The sequence below is a fragment of the Lutra lutra genome, chromosome 4, assembly GCF_902655055.1.
Source record: "Lutra lutra chromosome 4, mLutLut1.2, whole genome shotgun sequence".
NCBI lineage: Eukaryota > Metazoa > Chordata > Mammalia > Carnivora > Mustelidae > Lutra > Lutra lutra.
In genome coordinates this window covers 4128603-4154500 of record NC_062281.1, presented here as the reverse complement: position 1 = coordinate 4154500, position 25898 = coordinate 4128603, and positions in this window count along the sequence as shown.

Here is a 25898-nt window from a genome sequence, read left to right as displayed (position 1 = left end):
ACTCTGCCGCTGACACTCAGACCAGGACTTGTAAGCTGGCCAGCCTATCTCCGGTTTCATTTAAGAAAAACAAAACAGAAATGTTCTCAATCAGCAACAAAGTTAAACTTCTTTCTCCGCATCCAAGTGTCTCCAAAAGCTACATCGTAGCTGCCCGTCTACTGCCCATCCATGCCCATGCTACATAGTAGCTCCCCAGCTGCACCATCACATTTTCTCTTCATTCCTGGCCAATACCTGCCTCCAGAAAACTTGTTTCTTCACTGTTCCAACAATGCACTCCGGGGAGTATTCGGATCACGCCGTTCAACTGCACCCTGTGGGGATGGTTCCCCGCGTGCGGCTTTCCATCTCCTCCCTAGCCACGCGGCTCAGTGCCTCAGCCCCTCTCGGAAACTTCCCCAAGTAGCTTAGCCCGTAAAGATCCCTCAAACTCCAACTCCAACATTGTCTACCCTGGCCACTGGGCAATTAATCATGCATTGAGAAAACTCTTCGCCTGACGTTGAAACACACATTTGTTATTTCATTTTGAATGTGTCTGTATTGTCCCCAAAACTGAACTGAGAGCTCATCCAGGAGCCACTTCAATTCAAGAAAGCCATTCAATTCCTCAGCTTTCCTCCTATGCCTTTTAAGCCACAAGAAAATTTACAAAAACAAGTTAGACTTGTCTTTTCCTTCAAGGAACCATCACGGGACTATGGAAAGAACCCTGGATGCGAGCGTCAGTGACAAGGGTTCAAGGTTGAATTCTCCTGCTGATGAACCACGTGATCTGAGGGGAGTCACTTAACCTCTAGGAACGCTTTGTCAAATGGAGCTACTCTCTTTCAAGGTTTGCATTTTGAGCTGGCAGCAGGAGAATTCCAAGGAAAGGGAACAAAACGCCTCAAGCTCCACCTCAGACGGTGTGTTCCAGGCTTGACCCCTGCTTGCTATGCCTTCTGTAGAAACAGGCGGGACCGAGAGCTGAAGAGCACGGGCCAGTGGGTCAGACGTTCGTCTGAGTGCAAGACAAGTCACTGAACACTTTTGAGCAGGGGAATACAAGACAATTTTATGAAGTTCACTTTTGCACAGTAGAGTTTATGAGTACAACATACATACAAAAAAGTGAACACTATCCAGCTGAAAGAAATTTTTTTTTCAGGCCGGACACACTTATGTTACTAACAACCAAATAAACAGATCATTAGCAGAAGGAAATATGCCTCGTGCCCCCTTCCAATCACTACCTCCTCCCTGAGAGTGACCACGTGGCTAATTTCAAACACCATATGTGATTTTTGCATATTTTTTTAAACTTCATTCAAATGGAATCATAGAGCGTGTCCTTTTCTATATTTGGCTTTTCTTCCCTTTCAAAATAGTTGGTGAGACGCACCCACGACGTTGTTGAGAGCGGCAGTTACTCCTTGTCATTGTTCGTGTATTTCCTAACTGAGAGTGCCACGCTCTTTATTTTCTCTACTCTAGACAGACCTTGGGGCTGTTTCCCGTTTGGGGCTATTATGAAATTGCTCTCAAGAGTGTTTGTATGAGTTGATGAATATCTGCGCACGTTTCTCTCAGGAAGACACAGGAGGATGGGACGGCTGAGTACCAGGGCCTGCCGTGGTAAAAAGTGGCTGAACTGGTCATCCCCACACAGGGAGGTATGAGAATTCTATGTTCTGCGTTTTACTGGCACCTGGCATTGCCAGTAGGTGGGTGTGTGGTATTATCTCGGAGTGTCTCTGATCTTTTTAAGATTTTTATTTATTTGACAGAGAGAGAGAGAGAACACAAGCAGGGGGAGCAGCAGGCAGAGGGAGAAGCGGGCTCCCTCCTGAGCAAGGAGCCTTATGTGGACTCAATCCCAGGACCTTGGGATCATGACCCTAGCAGAAGGCAGAGGCTTAACCCACTGAGCCACCCGGGCGCCCCATGTCTCTGATTTTTGTTTCTGGAAAGTTGACCATCTTTTTTTTGTATTTATTGGCCATTTGCGAACTCTCTGCTCAAGTCTTTTCTCCGGGTTTCTACTAGGTTCCGTATCCATTTTTATTGATTTTTAGTTCTTCTTTAGTTTGCCAGACAAGTCCTGTGTTAAGCGAATGCTTTGCAAATACCTTCTCCTATTCTGTGTTGCCTTTTCCGTCCCTCTTGGGGCTCCAGGCGCTTGGTGCAGCCGTTGGTTTTATGTCACTGTCTTCCTGTCCTAGCGGGACGTGCAGCTCAAGGTAGTTCTTCCAGAAGGACACCTGGGTACAACTGCGGTCTTGCCCAGGGCTCTATTAACTTTCTCCTCCCTAAAATATTAGAGTCTGAAGGGACCTACGTTGCCTGGATGACAGAACATCACATTGCTTTAACACATCAGTGACATTGGTTCTTTTGGCCAAGGTGCACAAGATACGGCAAGAATGTTGAAGAGCCTATCAATGGTCCTTCCGATTAGGGGCCTACGGCCAGGTCTTTGCACCCAGCACGAGCCCGTCACTGGGTGTGGGTTGCCGCTGGGGAGGGCGCATGCCTGGGGGGAGGCAGCTCTCTCTGGGTGAGGGGAAGTGGATCTTTCTCTGTAAAAAAATATGTGCTCCAAAGGGTGGGGAAAAGAAAACATATTAAGATTTTAAGGGTCCAGAGGTCTGGGGTATTCTGAGAATTTCCCACCAAAGAAAATGCCAAATGAAAGCATTCGCACATCCCTCCACCCCGTAAGAAGGAAGCACTATGTCTGGAGCCCTCACCAGGCTCTGGAGGAAGAGCATATTCTGCACTTTGGGTTCTGTCCCAACTTATTTACTACGTGACACAGAGGCTGCCCACTTTGAGCGAGATCGGAACAAAGTCCAGGCTGTTGCGCTGACCACTGCCACTTGGGCCCTGTGAAGTGACAGACCCCAGGGCAGTAGATGTATCTGTGTTAGGAAGCGATGCCATGGGAGGCTTTTGGCAAGTCCTAATAAGGAGAGTCACCATGGGCACCCAAGTGTCTGGAGCAAGGCCACGCCAGTTCGCAGCGCTAGGGTGAAACTTGGTCCTGGTGGAGAAGGAACACCTGATCACAGGGCGCCGACTGACCATGTGGCCAGAATTTCCCATCAAGATAACCACAGTCACCATGGTAACCACGATAGCAGGGATGGAAGTCAGAGCATGGGTTCTGCTCTCCAAGAGCACCTCAGTTCTGTAGCCACAAATGCTCATCCTATCAATGACTGAGACCAAGACTGAGCCTCTAATACTGAACCTTTTCTCAAAGAGATGAATCACCCGCTCGGTGTCAGGTAAAATGGCACTGGGCACTTCCTCCTCGGAAGGCAGATAAATCATCGCTATGGAAACTGACACATGTTGGGATTGTGGTGCCCTTGGCCAGAACCACTGTCATGAGGATCATGGAGAATTGGCTCCCCTTCACTCAGGGAGAGCTGCCTCCCCTCAGACACACCCTCCCCAGCGGCAGCCCACACCCAGTGACTGGCTGGTGCTGGGCACAAAGACCTGGTCCTATGCCCCTAATCGGAAGGACCATCCTGGCTGCTGCTCTAGGGCCAGTGAGGCCTCTGCTGCAAGCACGTTCTGCCAACACACCTTCCCTCACGCCACAGAGGGGCCGCTTCTGAGAGCAGTCTCCACCATCTTCCCGGGAACAGGACATAGGACAGGCATTTTCCACTCTGGGAAAGACTTGAAGGAAAAGAGGAAACAAGCCTTGTGGGCTAGGGTGAAAGAGGACTTTGGATGGAGAACATAGCAGGAGAGGAGACAGAATCACCCCAGGGGAGGCAGTGAGTCCAGCTTGTTCTGGGAACGAGAAGGAAGCCAGTGTAGCTGGAGCTAAATGAGCAAGGATAGAAGGTAGGAGACAACAAGAGAGAAGGGGAAATGGGACAGCCTGAGGGGAAAAGAACTAGCATCCACTGTGAGAGGCAAAAGAAGCCCCAGAGGAGTAAGAACAGAGGAGCTACGCGATCTCGCTTGCATTTTATGGAAATTGCTCCAGCGGCTGGGTTGAAGGAGGCTGTGGGGCAAGGCACAGCACAGGCCAGTAGGCGCTGTTGCAGGGATGCAGGAGAGACGGTAGTCAGAAGATGAGAATCTCCTGCCACCTACGGGGTCATTCTTAACAAGTTCCCTAGTGTTATAGAGAAGGGACACAGGGAGTCCGGCGTCTTTAAGAACTAATAGGGAAGAGCTGCTGGGCTGGTCTCCCCCCGTGTTGCCCTTGTCCATCCCTGTGACTCAGCATAAACTAGGGGCCCCTTTCATGGGAACCCCTGCACCCACAGGAGACTTCAGGGCATGGCATTTCCCCAAGCCAGCTTTGCCCACTGTGGGGGGAGTCCCAGGGGCTGGAGCTCCATTGCACTTTTCCTTCCATCCTCTTTGCCCCGGGAGACAAGGGGACTGAGGCAATGCTTTCAGAATGAATGAACAAACTCGTAAGTTATCTGGTTTTGTCCCCGAGCTCTCTAAGCTACTTCCCCCACCTCACGGAGGAGGAGGCTGGTGCAGGCAGGCAAAGTCCTAGCAGGTCTGCAAAGACAGTCATGCAAAGACTTGAATCCAGGTCCAACTCCAAATCCTGAACTTGGTTTGGAATCATAGCAAGATGGTAACAAACATAAAAATATTTGGAGGAAAACTGTTGAAAGTAGTATTCTACACTGAACACACACACACAAGAACTCAGTCTCTGTTCCTTCTATGCAAGGTAGAAACATATGTCCTTATAATATTCATGTCTCAGTGAGTGTACATATGCAGTAGGTGTCGGTTTCTGTGCAAATGTCTTGGAGAAACATCTTACGAAGTCCTACCAAATCTAGGATTGGCATTACCGTTTTGAAAACAAGGCTATGGGTTTGGTTAAGGTAAACCTCCTAACCGGGCTTCTAGGGTCACAGAGTTGACCTGGTTTTTGACCCTGACCCTTATTACTATGTGTCTGTAGAATGCGTCTAGGTGCTGTGTTCCATGAGGAAGGCCTATACCCATATGTATTTTATGCTCTCCCTGGGCACATTATCTATGAGCTTATCATATAGGTGTGTAGAGATCGTGAGCTACCATCTCACTGGAAGGTTTATGGGTTTATATCCATTTCCTGTGAAAGGACTCTTTTGGCTGAATGTTTGCGTCCCTCCAAAATTCATATGCTGTGGCCCTAACCCCCAGTGGGATGGATGGTACTTGGAAGTGGGCCTTTGAGAGATAATTAGCTTTGGATGAGGCCAGGAGTGTGGGGCTCCCATGCTGAGATTAGTGCCCTTGTAAGAAAGTGAAGAAGAGAGAGAGCTTTCTCTCCAGGAGCACTGAGCACACAACCAGAAGGCAGCTCTCTGTGAGCCAGGAAGGTGGACCTCACCACATATCAAATCTGTCACCACCTTGACCTCAGATTCCCTACACTCCAGAGCTGGGAGAAACAGCTGTTTGCTGGGTAAGCTGCCCAGCCCACGGTCGTCTGGTTACAACAGCCTGGACGAAGAGAGGGGTCCGTGGGATAGGTACGTCTGCATACAGGAGGATCACTTCTGCTGCTTTAAGAGTGGAATGATTTTTGTAGCCTTTTAATATATCCCTTTCCATGGCTTACCTGGCATGACATTAATCATGGCAAGCCTAAAATAACTTTAAATTCAATTTTCTTTCCTCTTGAACGCCAGCCACACAGCTTGTTTACAGAGAGCACTAAACAAAAGTGGAGGACAAGAAGAGAAAGTTCAATCAATGTTCCTTCTTGCTAATTGGGGATTTATTACTGGTTCACTTGCTCACAATGGGAGGGAGCAGAGCCTCCCTTCAGCTCTTGGGCCCCGGGCTGCTAATTGGAATCTGGGGTTATTCTCTATGGGCGCCTCATAAAGGAATAGAGAACTGAAGACAAAAATGATATTTTTATCCATTTGTTATTCTCTGCAGCCCGAGAGGAGTTTCCTAGAACGTGGTGGGCTTGTCCTCCTCGTGCCACAGTTCGCCAGGGGGCTTCTTCCGATGTGCATTTTTGGGAGCAGCGTCCCCATAGACTTGTGCTGAGCCAATTATTCCTTGGCTAACATATTCATATCTCGACGAGGCTTTGCTGCTGCTCCATGAAGGGTGAGCCCTTGTGGGGCCCAAGACACCTCCAGCCCTCGGGGCACTGACCACACCAGGGAGAAGCGGGCCCTGTCGCCACACGTGTGTTCCCTTAGATGTGAAGGGGCCTCGGATGCTCCTCTGGGAGCACAGAAGGGTACGCTGGGGTTTCAGTCCACCGAGTTCTAAAGGGCAAATGGAAGTTTGGAGTATAAAGAAGAAGGCAAAGTCACCCCAGAAGAGAGCCTAGGGGTCTGGACGGGGCATCCCCAGGGCTCCAGCACCTGCCATTCCTCCTAAGTGGCCCTCAGTTGCACACGGAGTTGTTGACTATTGGGCATTCAGGGAAGAAGGAGCCTAGAAGGTTCTGAGGGTCCCAAAGAGGAGTTTTGAAGTCGCTGCCAGGGGTGGGTTGAGGAGGAAAGGGAGATGCAGGCAGCTCGAAAGAGACAGAGATAGGATATCAAAGGCTGGATGCATGCGGCGGGTGGGGGTGAAGACACTCCTTTAGGGAATGCAGGGGCTCTGCCCTGCAGGGCTGAGAGGATCTGGGTGGGCATCAGGGGAAGCACACTTGCTGCCACCCAGGAGATTGAGTCCTGGTGCTGGCTCACTGACAGCGGGAGCAACAGAGGATGCCCTCTGCGTTGTAGTTCACAAAACACGTGAGTCTCACCAGCCCGGGACACACACAGTATCTGCATCTCACACATGAGGACCTGAGGGCTGTGCCTCCCCCTCCCATCTGCTCCCAACCCCCACTCACCATCCTCCAGGGAGCATGGCTGGACACACTGGCTCAGCCCTCAGCCACCCCAGCACTCCTGTCTCCCTCTCCACTTCCTCCACATTGATCCGCTCGGCACCCGTGGAGTCCAGATGCTCCAGCCTGGTTTCCAACCCCTTCATCTTTCTGCCTCAGGGTCTTTGTGGCTCTGGTTCCACTGCCTGGACCAGCCACCCACCAGCTCCTAACCTGACTCACACCTGCACACAGCTCAGGTCTTCCACAAGGAAGCGTCCATTCTCCACCGTCATACTTTAAATCAAATTCGGTAACGGGTCTATGTGATTAGGACTTCCCACATGACCTCATAGGCTTAAGCTGTAGGGTTATTTTTTTTTTAATTTTTATTTATTTTTTAAAATCTCTTTTCAGGGACGCCTGGGTGGCTCAGTTGGTTAAGCAGCTGCCTTCGGCTCAGGTCATGATCCCAGTGTCCTGGGATCGAGTCCCACATCAGGCTCCTTGCTTGGTGGGGAGCCTGCTTCTCCCTCTGCCTCTGCCTGCCATTCTGTCTGCCTGTGCTTGCTCTCTCTCCCTCTCTCTCTGACAAATAAATAAAAAAAAAAAAATCTTTAAAAAAAAAATCTCTTTTCAGTGTGTAGGGTTATTTTTATTCCCCCTCAGAACATACCAAAAAATTTGACCCAAAATAGGTGACCCAAAAACATTTTAGATGAAAATATGAATTTATGAAAGAGAATTGGGGTGGAGGAAATAATTGAAGAAAAAAAGAAAAAAAAGTTCCTGATTCCGAGGGTGTCCCTGTGATGACATCGCGCTCGCTCCACCTGCAGCAGGAAAGGTCTGCGTCCATTGGACCACCTGGTCTCTTGCCACCTGCCCGCCAACAGCCTGTGAAAGGCCGCCCCCTGGCGGTCTGTCGCTGTCAGCAGCACGTGAGTCCACAAACCACAAGGTCAGATTAACCAGCCACGCAGAACAGGTGTTTCCCACAGTGTCAAGGTTTATGTGACAAGCGGTTGCCAGCTGGTTGGCCGGGGTCTTCTTTACGCTGCTCTGGTCAGGGAAGCTCATCTCCATGTCCATCACTGGGTCTAGAAATCCGAGCCGGAGGGCAGCTCGGGGACTGATCCTGTAGCTCAGGGACAGAACAGCCACCGTGTGGCACTGATGTCGCCCTCCCCTGCTGCACACTGACAGGCATCACTAATAGATCACAGCACTGTCCCTGCTGCAGAAACACCCAAATCCTTCAAAACACATCAGGCAGGCGGCCGCTGGCAATCACTCTGAGCTGACCTGTCAAATGAGAGCTGAAGCCGTCGGTGCTCCTGGCGGGAAACAGATGTCCCCCTTGGCCGGAAATGTTCCAGAGACTTGGAACCTGGGACCCTGCTGAGACTTGCAGAGACTGGGACCCTAGCAAAGGATGCCAAGCCCCAGGACCAGCTTGGGGAGACATGGCCACCCCTAGAGAAGAGGGGAGGGGAGGCCTCAGTGTTAGGAGCTGGATTCAAAGCCAGAGCCTGGCGGAGATGTGTGCAGGTCCTGACGGGGCAGCAAGGCAGGACAGCAGCAGAAGAGCAAACAACCCAATCCCAACCCCCCTCTCTTCTGCACCTCACCTCCAGCCAGCCATTGGCCAAAGGGCTTGGAAACCAGGAGGCAGTGACATTTCATGACTGATGTCACTCTTACCCACCATCATCTCAGGGCACAGAACAGGACAGAGAAAGACTGAGTTGTAATCTGAACAGGGCATGGGGAGGGGGTCTGGGTTTTGGAGAACATCTTGGGTCAGGCTCCCAGAAGCAGAGCCGGAGACGGGGTGGGATTCACCTGGCTTGGTGACGGGGTGACCCACGAGGGAGCAAGGGAGGCAGAGCTGAAGAGGGGCCTTGGCTAAACCTGATCCCAGTCGGGAGGGTCTCGGCAGAGCTGCTCCCCCACCTCTGGCAGGCAGGGGTCCCACCATCTGTGCTACCCTCTCAGCCAATCACTGGCTGCAGGCTGTCCTCAGGGAGGGGCATGTCTCTCCGTGGAGAACCAAAGTCAGGAGAAGGGGACATGGGGAGCCGTTGTGGAGGTTGGGGGCCCCTGCCAGGTGAAGCACCAAGACCATCCCCTGCAGAGGAGACAACCCAACAGGGTGCAAATCCAATCTCCGCTGCTGGGTAGCTGAGTGACAACCCACGAAGCTCTAACTTCTCTGAGCCTCCATGTGGCTCTCTGTGAGTGGCCTTCAGCCCCAGCAAAGTGGGGCCCCAGCAACGACGTAGACGGGGACCTTCTCTCCTCCACAGCCATGCCATTATCTATGGTCTGAAATGTAGGGTCACAGGGGGGCTTATGCTTGGGAAGGACAGGGACAGAAGGGGAATGAGAGGGAAGAGGAGGTGGGAGGAGGGAGTAGGGAGGGAGGGCAGTGGGCAGCCATAGGGGGGCGTTCAGCTGGCAGCAAGCCCGGTGATTGGCACCAGGACTCCAGCCCCTCTTGAGCTACTTACACAGCCCATGCATTACATTTGAGTGTCTCTGTTCCCCCTGCCCAACTAGACTGTTGGATCCTTGAGATCGGAAGTGAGTTTGGGCTCCTCTGTATAACCAGGGCCCAGAAACTAGCAGACAATCCTCAAATGCTTGTTATACTGGGATAAAGCAGTCGGAGCCAACAAGTGCAAAGGCTCTCATGGCCTGGTGGATCCAGCCTCTCAGTAGTGGGGGTGGGTGGGGAACAGCGGAAGTATCTTCACAAACGTCCCCCAGCAAGTCAGCAGCAGATCCTGGATCAGAACCCAGAAGTAGGTCTGGGGACGCTGGACAGGCTTAAAAACCAGCGGCTCTCACTGGCTACAGGAATGTGCGTGGAAGTAATGGAAAATCATTCATCATTTAAGTGACCATTTGGCACTGAAATTGTCTAAGGAAGGAGAATATACCCACAAGAAGTCTTAGAGAAAGGCCAGTGCTGTGAATCTGCCACTTCTCTGTCTGTATTTCTTCATCTTGTCTCACGGAAAGAGAGACAAGTAAAAATGCCAAGTGGTGTTTGCCTCCGATGTCCCCTTGTCACCAGTTTTGAAGACCTGGTGTGTGTGGGGTGTGAATAAGCACACGAGCATCGGGACGACCGTCACTCAAGTCCCTGTATGATTAATTAAAAGCAGTAGCATCATCTCTGCTGTGACATGGAATGATCCCTTCTCTACGATCCGTCATCCTAATTAGCAAGGAGAGAAGGGATTTGTCCACTTTCAATTTGTATGTTCTAAAGCTAGTGAAATTCACAGGGGACGGGCCAGACCGAATCCAGCAAGAAATTCTGTTCAGAAAATCGTTTGTGAATTTTGCAGCATGATCTTAGTTTGTTCAGATCCAGGCCCCCTGTATTGTTCCAACTTATAAATAAATCATAAAGCAATAGTAATAACTGTGAGAAGAATTCTGAGAGCAGATACTAATTTTATTGCCTTCCAAAAGCATTGTCAGTGTTCCCCAAAGTGGGTTCCAAAAGCATTAGTCCTTTAAGATGTTCCTTGACAAAATGACTCAGTGCATTCGGCATACGGGGCTCGCGTAGACTGCTCTTGGAGCCTTACAATGTCCAGTGGACACTGTGAGAAGCTCTGACGAGTCTTGAAGCTTATACAAACGTAACTGAAGCCCAGACTTCTTCTTCTTTTTTTTTTAAGATTTCATTTATTTATTTGACAGAGAGAGATAGAGCGAGAGAGGGAATAGAAGCAGGGGGAGTGGGAGAGGGAGAAGCAGGCTTCCCACTGAGTGGGGAGCCCAATGCGGGGCTCAATCCCAGGACCCTGTGATGATGACCTGAGCTGAAGGCAGACGCTTAACGACTGAGCCACTCAGGTGCCCCTGAAGTCTGGGATTCTGTGAAGATGGAACTCATTTATGGAATATCTGCCTGTCCGTTCGAGTCAACACAATCTCCAACTATGAAGGTACTCGACGAGGGCCCTGCTCTGTCAGAGATGAAAAGAATGAAGCTGAGGAATAAATCCCTAGAACCTGAATCCACATCCACTTGGCTTCAAAGCCAATGCTCCCCGTTTCCCCAGCCCCACGCAGGCGGTATGGACTTGGGTCTGTGCTTGCACAGACAGCTCAAGTTCAAGTTTACGTTCCGCCCTCACTGTGTGGAGGCGTCTCACCAGCCAGTGACACCAGGAGGGGGAGGGAAGAGGGCCAGAAAGGCAGAGAAGCATTTCCTGAACGTCCCTGGGTGCCCGGCACTGAGCTGGGCCCAGAGAATCTAGAGATGCTAAGATGTCGGTTCCTACGCTGAGACCACTCACCATCTACAAGTAGAAAGTGATGAATGACCGGCTTGTTAGGAAAGCAAAGTCTTTGGAGGCAGACAGCCCTGAACTCCACTAAACGTCTGCTCTGTGCCCAGCAGTGTTCCGAGAACACCATTCCGAGCTTCCAAGGAATTCTGATGACCTTGGAAAATCCCAAGCCCTGTCCTTCTAGAAATAGTATTTGTGAGGGTTCCGAATGCTAGCTCTAGTCTACAGTGCAGAAGTCCTCCTGCCAGGTGTCTCAGGTATTTTGGGAGCCTTTCCAAGGCTGCCTGGCCACTTCTCTCCCGTCCAAGGAGAAGGAATGGTCCTCTGTTGACTTGCGGCCAGCAATGGGCCAGGCCACCTGCCTGCTTCAGGAGAGAGCAGAGGGAGGTTGTGGGCAGGGCCTCAGGTGACAGCCGGGCCCCGGGAGGGAGCCTGGGCTGCGCTGCGGGGACCTGGGGCGGCTTAGTCAAGCTCTAGTGGACTCTGTCAGCCAGGGTAAGGCCAAGTGCCACCGTATTAATCAAGGATGTCACTTTAATAGAAGCAATGACGTTATTACTTTATTAATTGATTAACTCATTCACACTTTCTTCCCTTTTGCCTTATGTCCATTTAGCCTTTCCTTTTCCCATTCAAAGTGGGGGCCGAGGAGGCCCATCTTGATGCGTTGTCATCATAACTGGCCAGGTTTGGGGGGGCTTCCAAGTTCCAGCACCAGAAAGGGCTCTGGAGACCCGTGTCTGTGGTGGTTTATACCCCTTAGCCTCTAACCGTCTCTGCGTCTCTGTCTTCCGCTGTCACGAAGCAAACTGAGCCTTCTGCCCGACTCCATCCTCTCCCCTGTAGGGGTCCTCGGGAACATGAAGAACACCAGGTTGCCCGCATCTGGGGTGACAGATGGCCCTGATCAGCCCAGAACTGGGGGGATTACCCAGCAAGGGAGACTCGTGGCTCTAAAACAGGAACCGTCTCAGGCACCCTGAGATGCGTTGCTCCCCCTACCCCGTCCGGTGAAAGCACTGGAGCAGAACCAAGACAGAAGCCACGGACATACTCAAAATCCCATCTACTGATACATACTGATTTTTCTTGATTTGCAAAAGTGTAGACCTCTCAGCACCATCCTATTAATCGCCGTCACTCGGGACGCTGTCTCTAGAGACAGAAGCTAAGGCCAAGGTCACCGGCACCAGGGTCAAATCCTGGTTCAGCCACCCACCATCTGAAAGCTCTCGGACAGGGCACTTGGTTTTTCTCCGGCCCTCTCCGTTGTCTAGACTCAGTTTGCTAATATCTTGCTTATAAGGTTGGGATCTACATTCCGTAGCCTGGCCTGAATTTTTCTTTCTTATTTTGGGGACTGAGGTTACATTCGAGTGCCTCGCAGGGGAGCTGGGGATGAGTTCTGTTTTACGGCAGCATTGGTATCAAATTGGAATTATATATATATTTTTCATTTTGTCTAATTTATTGACATACTGCATTTGTAATAGTTTTATTTTAATGTTTTATATGTGCAGCTATGCCCCACTGTAATTCCTATCATTTATGTTTACCCACTGGTATTTTTCTCTTGATCAGTATTATTAGATGTTTTCTGAATTATTCGCGCTTTGAAGAAAGAAACACTACCCTGTTCCATGTTTGTTTTCTAAGTCACTACTTTCTAGTCTTCTATGTAGATATTTGTTATATATTAAGAAGGGGCATGGAAAAGTTGTCTTGTCCTTTTCCCAAATTCCTTGATGCGTAACTTACCAGCTGTAAGGCTGTCTTTTTTTCCCCAACATAAAATACCATGGTTCTGCGTGCAATGATTTCATTATCATCGATGTACAAAATATTGACACTTTTTGACGACAAATTCTTCTTTGAATGAATTAAGAACTCGACATCATTTCAAATTCTTTTGAGGATGTGAAAGATGTGAGCTCTTCCCTCCAGACCTAATGTCCCTCCCTCTTCCCTCCTGTTCTCTGTCCAGCGAGCTGGCTCCAGGTCCCCCTGGCTTCCCGGAGAGGAACCAGGACAGGGAGGGAGAGCAGGGTCGGGTGTGCCTTCTCCAGGCTCCTGGTGCTCACTCAGAGCACAAGCCACACCCTCAAAGTAGGCTGTTTTCCCTCGCTCACCCATCCGACGTTTTCTCCCTCCCCATTGATAAGATGGGTTCCATGGTGGCAATTTCCCAGCATCGAGCCCAGGGTCTGGCACGGATTAAGGTCCCCTCTGGTGCCTGGTCCTGAAGGGAAGAGTTGAAGGTATCTTCACAGATCACAGAGTCCAGCTCCCTTCCCGGCATATCTGGGAAACTGAGGCCAAAGAGGCAAGAAGATGCGTGGATGGACGAGAGTGTCACTAGAGGCAGAGCTGGGCCTACGCTCCACTCCCTGGGCTCCTCCAGGCAGAGGATAAGTCCTCTCGGAGGAAGGAGGGGAGGGGCATGGGGAGTCACACCTGCCCACGGGGTGGAGAACAGGTGTTGTCATTCCCACAACGAAGGAGGAGGAGACACCCTCCAACCTGCCTCACCCATTCCGGTTCTTCTCCGAAGCCCCACAAATGGCCTGTGAGTTCTGCGCCTCGCGGATCAAGGCTGCACAGACGGTCAGTTAATTAAATGAGACCACAACACCCCAGTGGCCTGGAAGGTGTCTGTGTCCACTGCCAAACCTCTAACTTCTTCATGGCTGGGATTTTATAAATTGAATAAGCAAAGAGGCTGAGAGGAAGCTGCTCTCCTGAGGTCAGACAGAATAAGCAGCGGCTGCCAGGTGTGGGTGCGGGGGCGGGGGCGGCTGCGGGTGCAGGTGCGGGTGCCCGGGCCACCATCTCAGAGCAGCCGGGGCCACAGACGTTCTGGAGAGAGTCTCGTTTTACCCTCCTCCTCTGCTGATCCAGGGCACAAAGGGAAGCACGGACGTTGTGCAGGAAACCACTGTGGCCTCTGAGAGGAAAGGAGGGCCAGCAAACACCACTGAAAATTTGGCTCCAGGTCATGGGATGGAGCCCCGCCTGGGGCTCTCTGCTCAGCTGGGAGCCTGCTTCAGATTCTCTCTCTCCCTCTGCCCCTCCCCCCACTTGTATGAGCGCGCTCTCTCTCTCTCAGTGTGTCTCTCTCTCTCTCTGTGTCTCTCTCTCAAATAAATAAATAAATAAATATATATAGAGAGAAATAAATAGTATTCAAGACTTTCTAAGGAGGACCTTGCTTATAAGCAGATTTTTAAGAACTCATAATTAGTTTTATAAGGTTACTTTTAAAAGGATGGGAAGCACTTGCCCCTGGGTCAGAAGTCTGACCAAATACCACTTCGCTTCAGTTCCTGTGCATGTGACTCCAGTGCTGCCTTCCCCGCCGGGGGGGGGACACCTGCTTGGTCCCAAGCACTTACAGCCTGCTCTCAGAATGAACCCTGGCAGTGAGTTCCACCCCTGGGAAGCACCTCTCATTTTCTATAAAACCCTCTCATGACCTTATTTCACATCATCTCTTACATGAGCACAGCACTTACCAGTCTCATTTTAAGAGGAAACACACTGAGGCGCGTGGACATTGAATTAACCTGTTCCATCCATCTAGCACTAAATGACAGCCTCCAAATCTGAACCTTGCCTGTTTTTGGCAGCACCCCGGGACATATCACATTATGTGTGCTGTTAGTCGGGTGTGTGTTTGTGTCTCCCGTGGGTCTCTAAGTTTCTTGAGATAATGTCTCATTCACTTTGCTACCAGCCCATCCAGCCTCTGTAGATTGCACCTCAAGGAGGGGAACCTCATGGTCATGTTTAAAATGCTTACCTGCATATTTGAATGCATGAAGGGAAGTTCACCTTGATAAGAAGCCTAAAAAAATAGAAATCTTCTCCTGGCTCTGCTGTGTGACTTTGGACAACTCACTTTCCCTTTCTGGTCCTTGGATTTTCCACCTGTGACATGAGTTCTTTAAATCCCATAATCTCCCATTTCCCTCTTCGTTCCAAAGGTCTTGGTGTGATGCAGCATAGCAAAAGAGAAAGTGAGATCTCTTCCCGTGCTCTTAAAGCCAAATCAAAGACTGCTGTAGTGAAAACAGAAACTTTTTTTGGCACGAGGTTCTTGAAGTGACCAGACAGCAGGACTGACTACATAATCTCTGGGACCCAGTCAAGACAAAAATGTGGGTCCCTAATTAAAAGTATTTACATCATCTCAAGATGGCGACAGAAGAGTTTTAGACCACGTGGAAGTCCTTCCGAGCACGGAGTCCCATGTGAGAGTGTAGGTTGTACATACGTGAAGATGGACCTACAAACAGGAACACCAGTTTAAACATGGGATTCTTCCTAATGCCTCTCAGTGGAAGCACTTCTTCAGGAACCAGGACCTCTAAACATGCACAGTTCGGAGTTGGACTTGAGGTCATGGGTAGCAAGGCTATGCCCTCCACTCCATTTGGCTCCCAGACTCTTGAATCTACCCACTGGGTCACAAAACTGTATAAGGGTAGTTGATTTGGGAAATGTTGTTTAACAAGGGACTGTTGTGTCCCCCAGGGGACATTTGACAAAATATCTGCAGAGATATTTGTTGTCATAGCTTGGGGAGAAGGTACAGCCAGTGTACAGCAGGGTGAAGCCCTGGAAATTTCTAAATACCCTACAGAGTACAGGACAGCCTCCCGTGACAGAGACTGGTTGGATCCTGATTGTGATAGTGTCACAGGGGAAAACGTTGACTCAAGACATACACCCCGAATTTAACTCATGTAGCAAGCCCCCCGACCATCATTGGCTTAACTTACACGAGATAGTGTCACCAACATACCTGCCACTTCTTACTCACGCATCCAACTGGTCGGATGTCATCAATATGTAATCAATGATGTAACGTTCTGAGGGATTTCCAAACGGTCTAGATCTCTGTGGTAAGGGATATGGACGTAACATGGCTTTGGGGCAAGGATGTACACAGGCACTGCTCTTCAAGCCATGTGAACATAATGTGTTCTCATGGTCCTACTTTCTGACTACAGGGCGGGAAAGAGACTTGGCCCCATGAATGGGCTTCTCAGGGATACGTGTGAAACCCATTCACACAGCTTCTCACCGCAGTGGGGAGGGGAAGAGACTGTGAATGGTGAGTGAGTGAGTCAGCAGTCCACACACAAAAGATGAGAGAGGTCTTGTACACGCCATTGATGGTAATGACGTAGGATAACGTTTCATGAACTTGGGGGAAGGATCAGCTCGAGCTGCCAGGACAAAATGTCACAGAATGGAAGTCAAGACCACAGACAGTGACTTCCCTTCACTCGGCGCAAACATCCCTTGAATGATGTTAGCCGAGCACAAGGAGCAGCACTAATGAGCAGGAGGTCTCCAAACTTGGGGCTCCAGGTTGTCATGGAGGGATCCCAGCCTCTCCATTCAGCCCCTTTCCTCACCAGCCAGATCCCCGACATCTGGCCAGCAGCACGCACAGCCTCGAACACCTCTTCTCTCTGGAGTGGCTGTCTCCTTGCATCAGCCCTGCAGGATTCCAGAGCTTAGAAAGGAGATTTTTCTGGTCCTGGAGACACCCAGGGCCTGGGCTAGATACAGTGATGCCAGGGCTCACACCCGCTCCCTGGCAGCTGCCCCCCATCTTCAGAGATGAGTGGTTATACCTCAGCAGGGTAAATGACCAAACCGGAAATGGATGCAGCACCAAAAACCCTCTAGGAACTCTCATTCTCTAAAGAGCAGACAGAACGGCTAGCCTCTTCTCTGAAAGTCTGGAAGGGCACTCCCGTGGGCTTGGGGTGCTCATTTGCAAATGAACGGGGCTCATGATCCTGCACAAAGGACCGGCAGTCACAGCGTTCTAGGAAGAGATGTCCTGGCAGGTGGGCAGACAGTCCTACCCTGTGAGCCCAGGCCCTGCCGCGTGAACACCTGTGTCCACTTCACAGGCAGAGGGACCTCTGGCTAAGGTGGCCGAGACTCCAAGATGAGGTCTTGCCACGCGACTTCAGGTTTAACAGCTGCCCTCAGTGTACGCAGGAGACCCCGTACTGTGTCCTCCCACTATACACTTGTTTGCCCTCTACCTGTTTGTGGAATGTTATCTGGGGGGGGAAGGGCACAGCCAAAATCAGCCCTCCAGGTCCTGACCACAGGGGTGGCCGTGCGACTCAGTTCTGGAAAGTTCTACTTGGGAAAGCCTAACGTGAGGGGATAGGGTCCCACGGGAGGAAGTCCTTCTTGGTTTTTCCTCTCCTGACCACCTGAGAAGCAGAGTCCATTGGCAAACATGAAAATAAAAGCTAAATGGAAGGAACTATTCCGGGTCCCTGACACGTGGGCCGCAGTGGCCCCAGATAACCTGACTCCACGTCGGACTAGGCCTGCGCTGCCGCTCATGGGTCCTCTGCTGGGGCTGCAGCCGCATGGGCCACAGTCTGGGCCAGAGACGGCCAAAGGGTGTGTTTTCAGAGCTCTGGAGGCTGGAAGTCTAAGGTCAAGGTGTGGGCAGGCTGGTCCTCCTGCCCGGGTCCCCTATGAGGTCACCCTCAGCGTGTCTGTGTCCTGGTCTCTTCTAGGACACCAGTTGTTCTGGGTCAGGCCCCACCCCAGTGGCCTCATTTTACCTGAATCCCCTCTTCAAAGACCCTGTCTCTAAATAGTCACGTTCTGAGGTAGTGGGGGTTAGGATTTCAACATAGGAATGGGGGGCAGGTCATCCTCTCACACCACCCATTCTAGGGCTTTCTGTAATTTGCTGCTACCCACACAGCTGTTTTCCACAACGGATAAACAGAAGCCACCGGAGTTGGAGCTGCTGTCTGGTCTGGGCCTGGGCCTCAAGGCCAAGCGGCAGCCGTCCTGGGAGACAGGGGTGTGCGTGCAGGGGGCGAACATAGCCCGTGGGGGAAGGGGTCCAGGTTGAGAAGGTGAACTGGCCGACCAGCAGCCCAGTGGGCAGACAGCAGGCACAGGGCCCACAGTGACCGCTGTCCAGGACCAGCACCCATGTGCCCCATCTATAAACTTACAATGTTCGTGTAGTGTGTCGGTATGGCGGGCCGGCTAATCCGGCACAGATGGAAAGCACCTGCTACGGTGAGAGGCACTAACCCTTACCAGGCCTGGGGCCATCCACCAGTTCTCTAAGAGCATCTGAGCAGCCCTGGGGAGGTTGGCCACAGCTGGTGAGGGACCAACACACAGCGCCTGGAGACAAATCCGGGCTCCCCTATCCTTCAGGTGGAGGCCCTAAAGAGCAGATGCAGGTTTGTGGCTTTGCTTCCCATTCTGGTGGGAACTTCAAGCCCTGTATTCAAGACGGTAGGTCTGAAACATGAAGGAGGAAGGCCTCACCCCCATCAGATAGAATGTGGGGGCATAAGCACATTGACGTTCCTTGATTAAGCATCAGAGTGTCTGGCTTGTTCATTTATAGCCTCCCAGCCGCCCAACACCGCCAGCAGGTGCACACGGGCACCCAGCCTCCCAGTTGCCCTTCAGGGCCTCCCCCGACCCCCCTGGCACTGCTCCCTCGGTCCTCACACATCCCCAGACATGGTGTGATCTCTCACCTTCTTTGGGACTTTGTTCCATGGGAGTCTCTCAGTGAAGTCTTTCTTCAGCAGCTACTGAGAATGCGTCCCACTCAGGAGTCCTGTCCACATCTTGGAAGCTGGGAGCTCCTTGCCCGTCCCTCAGCCCCTGCTACTCACCGTAATGCCAGGCCAGGATCAGAGGGAATCTGCAGAAGGGCTTTCTCTTCCCTAAAGACAAACAATGACAAGGGCTTCCGGAAGCTGCCTTGGAAAACCCTCTTCATTATGCCCTTGACGAGTAAGCAGGTGCTGTTTGAAAGTCCCCCAGCGGTGGAGGCAAGACCATATCAGGCTGAGAAACTGAACAATTTTTAAAGAGCACATTTACAAGCTCATTTTTCTGCCCTGAAATCTCCAGAAAGCACCGGCCTGGCCCCAAAACTGAACAGGAACTGGTACCTTCTTGGCTCAGAGTGGCCTGTGATGTTGTGCAAACAGCACAGACCTAGCCTGAGCCTCCTGACCTGGAGCTCGCCTCTGCGTCTTGGTGGGAGCTTGGCAGAGTTGCTCCCGTTCTGACCTTATTTCCTCATCTGCAAGACGGGGATGAGGAGGCCTGGTGTTGCACCTGTGCCCCCTCCCGCCCAGGAAGGCCTGAGGCTTGTGTCTGGCATCCGTTCCAACTAGTTAGCGCAGGTCTGGGGTTTCCGTGCTTTGAAGAGTGTCCCTGGGAGCCGTTACAAGGACAAAACAAAGCAAAGCATGGGGAGCCCCTATCACAGAACCCAGCACAGACCCACTCTGTCAAAGAACGACTGATTGTGGGTGACTCACGACATTGCCCCCGACAGAGATGACGACGGTCCCAAAGGCCTTTGGGTTTTAAGGGTGTTTCCCTTTAATAACAGAATGAGAGGCAGGTGGGCGGGAAGAAACTCCCCTAAAGACAGTCTCACCTGAAGAAAGGACTTTCCACTAACAAAACTGCACTGTTGATCCCATCTCACGGAGAAAGGCCATCCGTGGGCAGCCAGCCTTGACGTCGGTTCACTGGGATTTGTGTTCATTGTACCTCTTCTTTCTCCACAGGCCGAGGAAGTACAGATGAGGACAGAACATTTCAGGTGGTTTGAAAATTCACCCTCACAGTGTTTTGTCTCCTGCCTTTCTTGGCCGAAGTCAGACTTGTCATTAATACACCTAGATTCCAGTACAGGCTTCCCTACTCATTTACTGCGTGATCTTGAGCTAATGGCTCATCCTCTCTGATTTTTCTCTCAAAGGAAATGTGGCTAAAGGAGATAGGATTGAAGAGCAAAAAGGAGTCTTAGAAAACATTGAGTCCTATTTCCGACCTACAGATTATGAAGGTAAGCTTCAAGGAGGACCAGGAATCACTTCGGATTCCAGAAGTCTTGGACTCTGAATTCTAAGCAACTCACGCAATGCTGCAGAGAGCCGGTCTTGGACCTGTGGAGACAGCCCGGCCCCACAGACTCAGTTCTTCTTCAGATGAGCCTGCCAGTACCAAAGACAGAGCCTGAATGAAGCTTTCAGAAGCCTGTTCATTTCCCTCAAACGCATCTCTGTCAGGCCGTGCGGGGTGAAGAGGAAAGATAATGGAGTGGCATCCAATTCTCTACCCAGCTGATAAAGAGGACGCTGGTGGCCGGAATGAGCAGCCAGCGTGGCAGGTGGATGGGTAGAAAGAGTTTCCATCTTCCTAAGCCAGACAGCTCTGTGAGCGCTGAGGGGTGAGCTCTGGGTTATTTATTAGAGGCAACTTTGATTCTACCTCTTGAAATGGCTGCAGGGAGGGATGAGGGAGGGAAAGCAGGTGGAAGGGGAGCATGTAAGAGAGAGCACCCCACTACCAGGAATCTAGGTTTCATCAGACAAAGAGAATGGTGGATCTGGGTGGAGCAGGAACGTCCATGTGTCCTCCAACTCCTATGTACAGAAAAATATCTTAATAAATCCTTTTGAGGTCAGACTAATCTTTTCAGTCCCATTCATAAGTTATCCTTGGGTCTACCTGATCCTTCAGTCCTGAGGTTCCCCAGACTTCCAAGCTCTGCATTCTTGTCTCCCATTTGGGGGTCATGGATCCCCCCCGGGGGACCTGATGAAAATTGCCAATTCCTTCACCAAGAAAAGTCCCATAAACAAGTATGTGGAAATGCAGAATACAGTGCAGGGAGTTTAGAACACTTGGTCTATGTACACGGGTGAGTCTCAGTTACCCCCATAGCTTCTATACCCTATGTGCCTGCAAATCTATATCTTTAGCCCAGAATTTTTCTCAAACTTCACCTACATGCAACCTATCTATGGGGGGAGAACAATACAGCTGGCAGAGAAGGTTTGGACTGCATACAGATGCAGGGGGTTCCTAGACTTCCTTCACAGCCTTTAGTCTTTCAGTATGAAATGAAATGCCCAAGGGAAACAACCGTGTGTGCCGCACAAGGAGGCATTACACAAACACCCCGGAGAAGCCTGATCATGCTCCTCGCTTATGGAGAAGACCAGCCACAGAGAAGAGGAGTTGTGTTTGTCGTTTTCATCCAAAAGGGCAGAATAAGGAAGGAATTTTGTGCAGCAGTGTATCTTAGGTAGTTGGAAAGGAGAATGTCATAATTCAAGCTGTCCCAAAACAGACATTCGGAGCACAGAAAGCCTCTGGTGCTGCCTCCTCGGGGTAGAGGGGAGCTCTCAGTTGTCAACAGCACATTTCCTTACTGAGCTGAACAGGTGTGTGTTTAGAAATAGGCTTCCCGGGGCACCTGGGTGACTCAGTGGGTTAAGCCTCTGCCTTCAACTCAGGTCATGATCTCAGGGTCCTGGGGTCGAGCCCCGCATCGGGCTCTCTGCTCAGCAGTAAAGCCTGCTTCCTCCTCTCTCTGCCTGCCTCTCTGCCTACTTGTGATCTCTCTCTCTATCTGTCAAATAAAAAAAATCTTTAAAAAAAAAAAAAGAAAAGAAAAGAAATAGGCTTCCCTCACCTATTTCAGGCTTCGGTGAAGCTTGTCCTTGGTTGGGCTCCCAGCATCTGTCCCGTGAGCACTATATGGCCTCTAATACCCCACGCAGCTGTTGGGTGAGGGAACCCCCCTCCCCTACAAAATGGCTCACCAGAAGATATGCTTATGGTACTGGCACTTGGTTCTCCAAGAAAACCTTATTCATCTCTCACTTGGGACAGAACAAAGGTCTGGGTACGAGCCATGGGTTTGGGGTCAAAGAGATCCAAATCTTTATATATTGGCTTAATTTGAAATCGTTTTCAAGAACTCTGTTTCTCTGCCACTGCTTGGTCTGTAAACCCTTCATTAACTTCCACAGAAGTATCACCAGAGCTTTCTCCCTGATTTGGGACTGAGATGAATTCTCTCTTTGGCCTTGAGGTCTGGGAAAAGGACAGCAGTGGGGGAACAGATACTTACTGAGCCAATCGTGAGAGAAAAAGGAGACCTCTTATCTTTGAGGTGAAGTTCACAAACGATCACATTGACCTTCTCCAGCAATGGGTGTGCTAACCACCACTGCTGATACCTGTTCACTTATTTTAACTTTCAAAGATCCTTGAAAGAGTTTGTTTAATTTTTTATCTGCCCCTGACGGCTATGATGATCCATTTACGTGGGATTAATACAATCAAGCCCTTATGAAAGTAGTGAGTCAAGGAAAAGATAGAGCATTTTGGAGGCATCCTTCAATACAGGTCAGGACCACTGGGCTTGGGGAAAGAGAACTGGGTTTAAAGCTTCAAAGTCATTGAAACTTCTGAACTCCCAATTTTTGCATCTATGACAATATATTCTTAAGATTACCTTTTAAAATTATTTACTTTTTTTTAAATCGAAGTATAATTAACACACAATATAGTTTGAGGAGTGCACCATATTGATTCAACACAACACTGTGTTCCCCACAATAAGTATAGTCACCATTTGTCACCACACAGTTATAACAAGTATGGACTCTAGTCCCTACAGTGTATGTTTCATCTCTGTGACTTATTTATTTAATAACTGGAAGTTTGTACCTCTTCATGCCCTTTATTCTTTTTTAAAAAATTTTATTTATTTATGAGAGAGGAAGAGAGCAGGTGGAGAAGCAGAGGGAGAGGACAAGCAGACTCTGCTCTGGGCGCAGAGCTCAACACAGGGCTTGATCCCACGACCCTGAGATCATGACCTGAGCCAATACCAAAAGTCAGACGCTTAGCTGACTGAGCCACCCAGGGCACCCCTTCCCCCTTTATTCTTCAGGACTGTATTGAAGACTGAATGTGTTCATGCATTTGAAGTGCTTGTGATGTGGTTCTGCACATGGTAAGTGTGTCCAGTGGGTGCTGGTTACCTGGTGCTACTAAGTTTACTGTTGAGACCAGTCGTATCTGAAATTAAACAGGAATGCAAAGGACCTATAATAGATGAAATGATCCTGAAGAAGAAAAATCTGAAGCACTCACACTAGTTGATATCAAACGCTAGTAGAATCCTACAGTCTCCAAGAGACTGTGGTACTGATGTAACAAGGACAAACAGGTGAATGGATCCAAGGCCCAGACCTAGTCATACAAGTAACTTGTTATTTGACATTTCACTGGAGAAAAGAATACATTTTTAACAAGTGGGGCAGGAAGAGCTGGATAAATTTAAGAAAAAAAAATCACACAGCTACAATTCGGTGGAGATACCTAATGCAGAATTTTCACCTTCAAGTCTATGTTTAAATACTTTCCCCACTGCTCTTCCAGCACAGCGATCTGCAAAGTGGCCTAATGAAATATCCAGCCGTCTTTGTCCCGTTGTTTCTCAAACCGTTCTTTACAAGGAGTGAGAGCATACATTGAGATGACTTCCGGTGGCTTTGGTTTGAAGAATCTGTCTCTAAATGGGTTGGATGTCCCTAATGGCCTCAGGATTGGACCCCAGACCTTCCTGAGCACGGTTCTCACTGTCCCAACCTGCTTCTCAGCCCAGCCTCCACTCTACAGGCAGGGGATCAGTGCTGCCTCACGGACCTCAGAAGCCCTTGTCATTGCAGAATGGACACAGACCCAAAAATATCTCAAGGGCTTGGCAATGCATTTAATTTCATCTTTCGCCTTGCCCCTGAAATCAATTAGAGTTGTTTTTCAAACTCCAGGAGTGTGTGCAGGCTACAGCCTTTCTCCAAAGTCACCAGAACATATAAAAATGATTCCATGATCTGCCAACACCCAGACACCCCCACTTCGTCATTCGTCCTCCTGAAGAGAAGTGCCTTGTACCTCTTCCCATAGTAAGTACCACATGCAAATCCCCATTGCCAATGTCAGGGGTCACCTGGCTTTTGGATGATATGTCCCATTATGGAAGGCTATGGAGTTAACAAAAGAGGCTGACCTAGCAAGGGCTGACCCCTGGTCCTGTACATAACCCACAAAAGGTGGCGGCCCAATCTGATGGAAGGAAATAATTGGTGATGGTGGTGACAGGCAAGTGATTGCATGAAGAAACCAGACATCCTGCTCCAGGAGAGGCTGAAGCCGAGGGGAGTCTACACAGGGATGACACTCAGACAGGTGTCAGGGCATGTGTTTACACGAAGGAAGTGTAGGGCTGAAGCTGATGATGGCAGAGGGGAGGGGAGTAGAGGTTCCAACAGAGTCCAGAAGTCAAATGGCATGTCTTCAGGAAGATGGATACCAGAACATATTCCGGGGGAACCAAGCTGAGATCTGAAGGACTGGCATGAGGTAAAGGTAGAAAGTGGAAGAGGAAGGTCACTAGGGGACAGGAGCAGCATATGCAGAAGCCCAGTGCTGGGATGGACCATGGTGCTTCCAAGGGATTGAGAAGATGCCAGGGAGACTGGAGCGAGAGCGAGGGAGCAGACAGCCAGGGCATGATGAGGCTGGAGGGATGAGTGCTGGGTTTTCCTTCATCCTAAATCATGGGAGGGCACTGGAGGCGTTAGGCGAGGATAACAGTGATGCGCTCTATGTTGTGAAATGAGAAAGAAATCTGAGTCTCAAGGCAGGAAATCAACAATGCTTGTTGAATGTGTAAATATGTGTAAATAGTGTAAGCACCAAACCCTGTAAGAAATGGGTAGCAAACTGATTAGAATAGTCATCTAAATGAGATGGGATTTCAGGATTTTGCTTTTCCTATTATATATTTCTATATCTTGCAAGTATTTTACACCAGTACATTTTGCCTTTCTGAAAAGAAAATTGTTTGTTTTGTTTTCCTTCATTAAAAGGCAAATGTAGACAATGCCTTTTTTAGACAATAGGAATAAATTGCAAAGGAAATTGCCCTAATGTGACCCGGACTGGGACTGGGCATGCTTTAAACATAAATAGAAAGGTCTTTTGATGATGTAATTTTAAGTGTCCTTGACATTCTTAAAGGTTTCAGAAAGCCCAAAGAAAAGGGAAAAAAAGTAGAATCATGTTGCTGAAAAGGACCTTACACGTCAAACAACCCAGCTCGTATATTTTACAACTGCAGGAAATGATGCTCCGAGAGACATTACTTCAAAGAGAAAACCACTCAATAATCAAGAACATTTCTAAACAACAACAAAAACCACTTTCACATTTACATTTTTAAATAGTTCCAGTCATTAATAGTAAAACAACTTTGTTTCACTACAGGAAAGTGTGTGCAAGTTCATCACAAAGAATACATGCAAAAAGTTTCAAATATGAAATAAGACCCACAGAAATGAAGGTCTGTATATCATGGTCGAGCATGGAAAGATTTGCCATAAAGACGTGCAGAATGGATTGCCATATTGTAGATACTCCATACGCCCAGGCTGGAGTGAATTCACTAGGAATAAGTCAGTCCTCCTCACAGTGTTAAGCACACAGTCATTGGCATCCCAGAAAAAATCTTGACAATGTCCCCTGGTTGGTTGGCTTTTCTTTTTAAATCAATGTTTGTGCTATAATTTCCATTAAACAAAATGCATTTATTTCCAAGTGTCCAGGTTGATGAGTTTCGACAAACATCTACATCAGTGCGACTACTGCGCAACTAGAGACTTGGAATATCTCCATTAGCCCAAAAAGTTTCATGAGGCTTTTCAGGAACTTGGCAGACTGACCTGCAAACACACACTGTAGAGCAAAAGGTCAAGGAGAATTTAGGCAATGTTGAGGAACAAGTAGAGGATTTGATCGAACAGATACAAGATTAATTTTAAAATCATAGTAATGAAGACATAAATGGTCTGAGGGTGTAG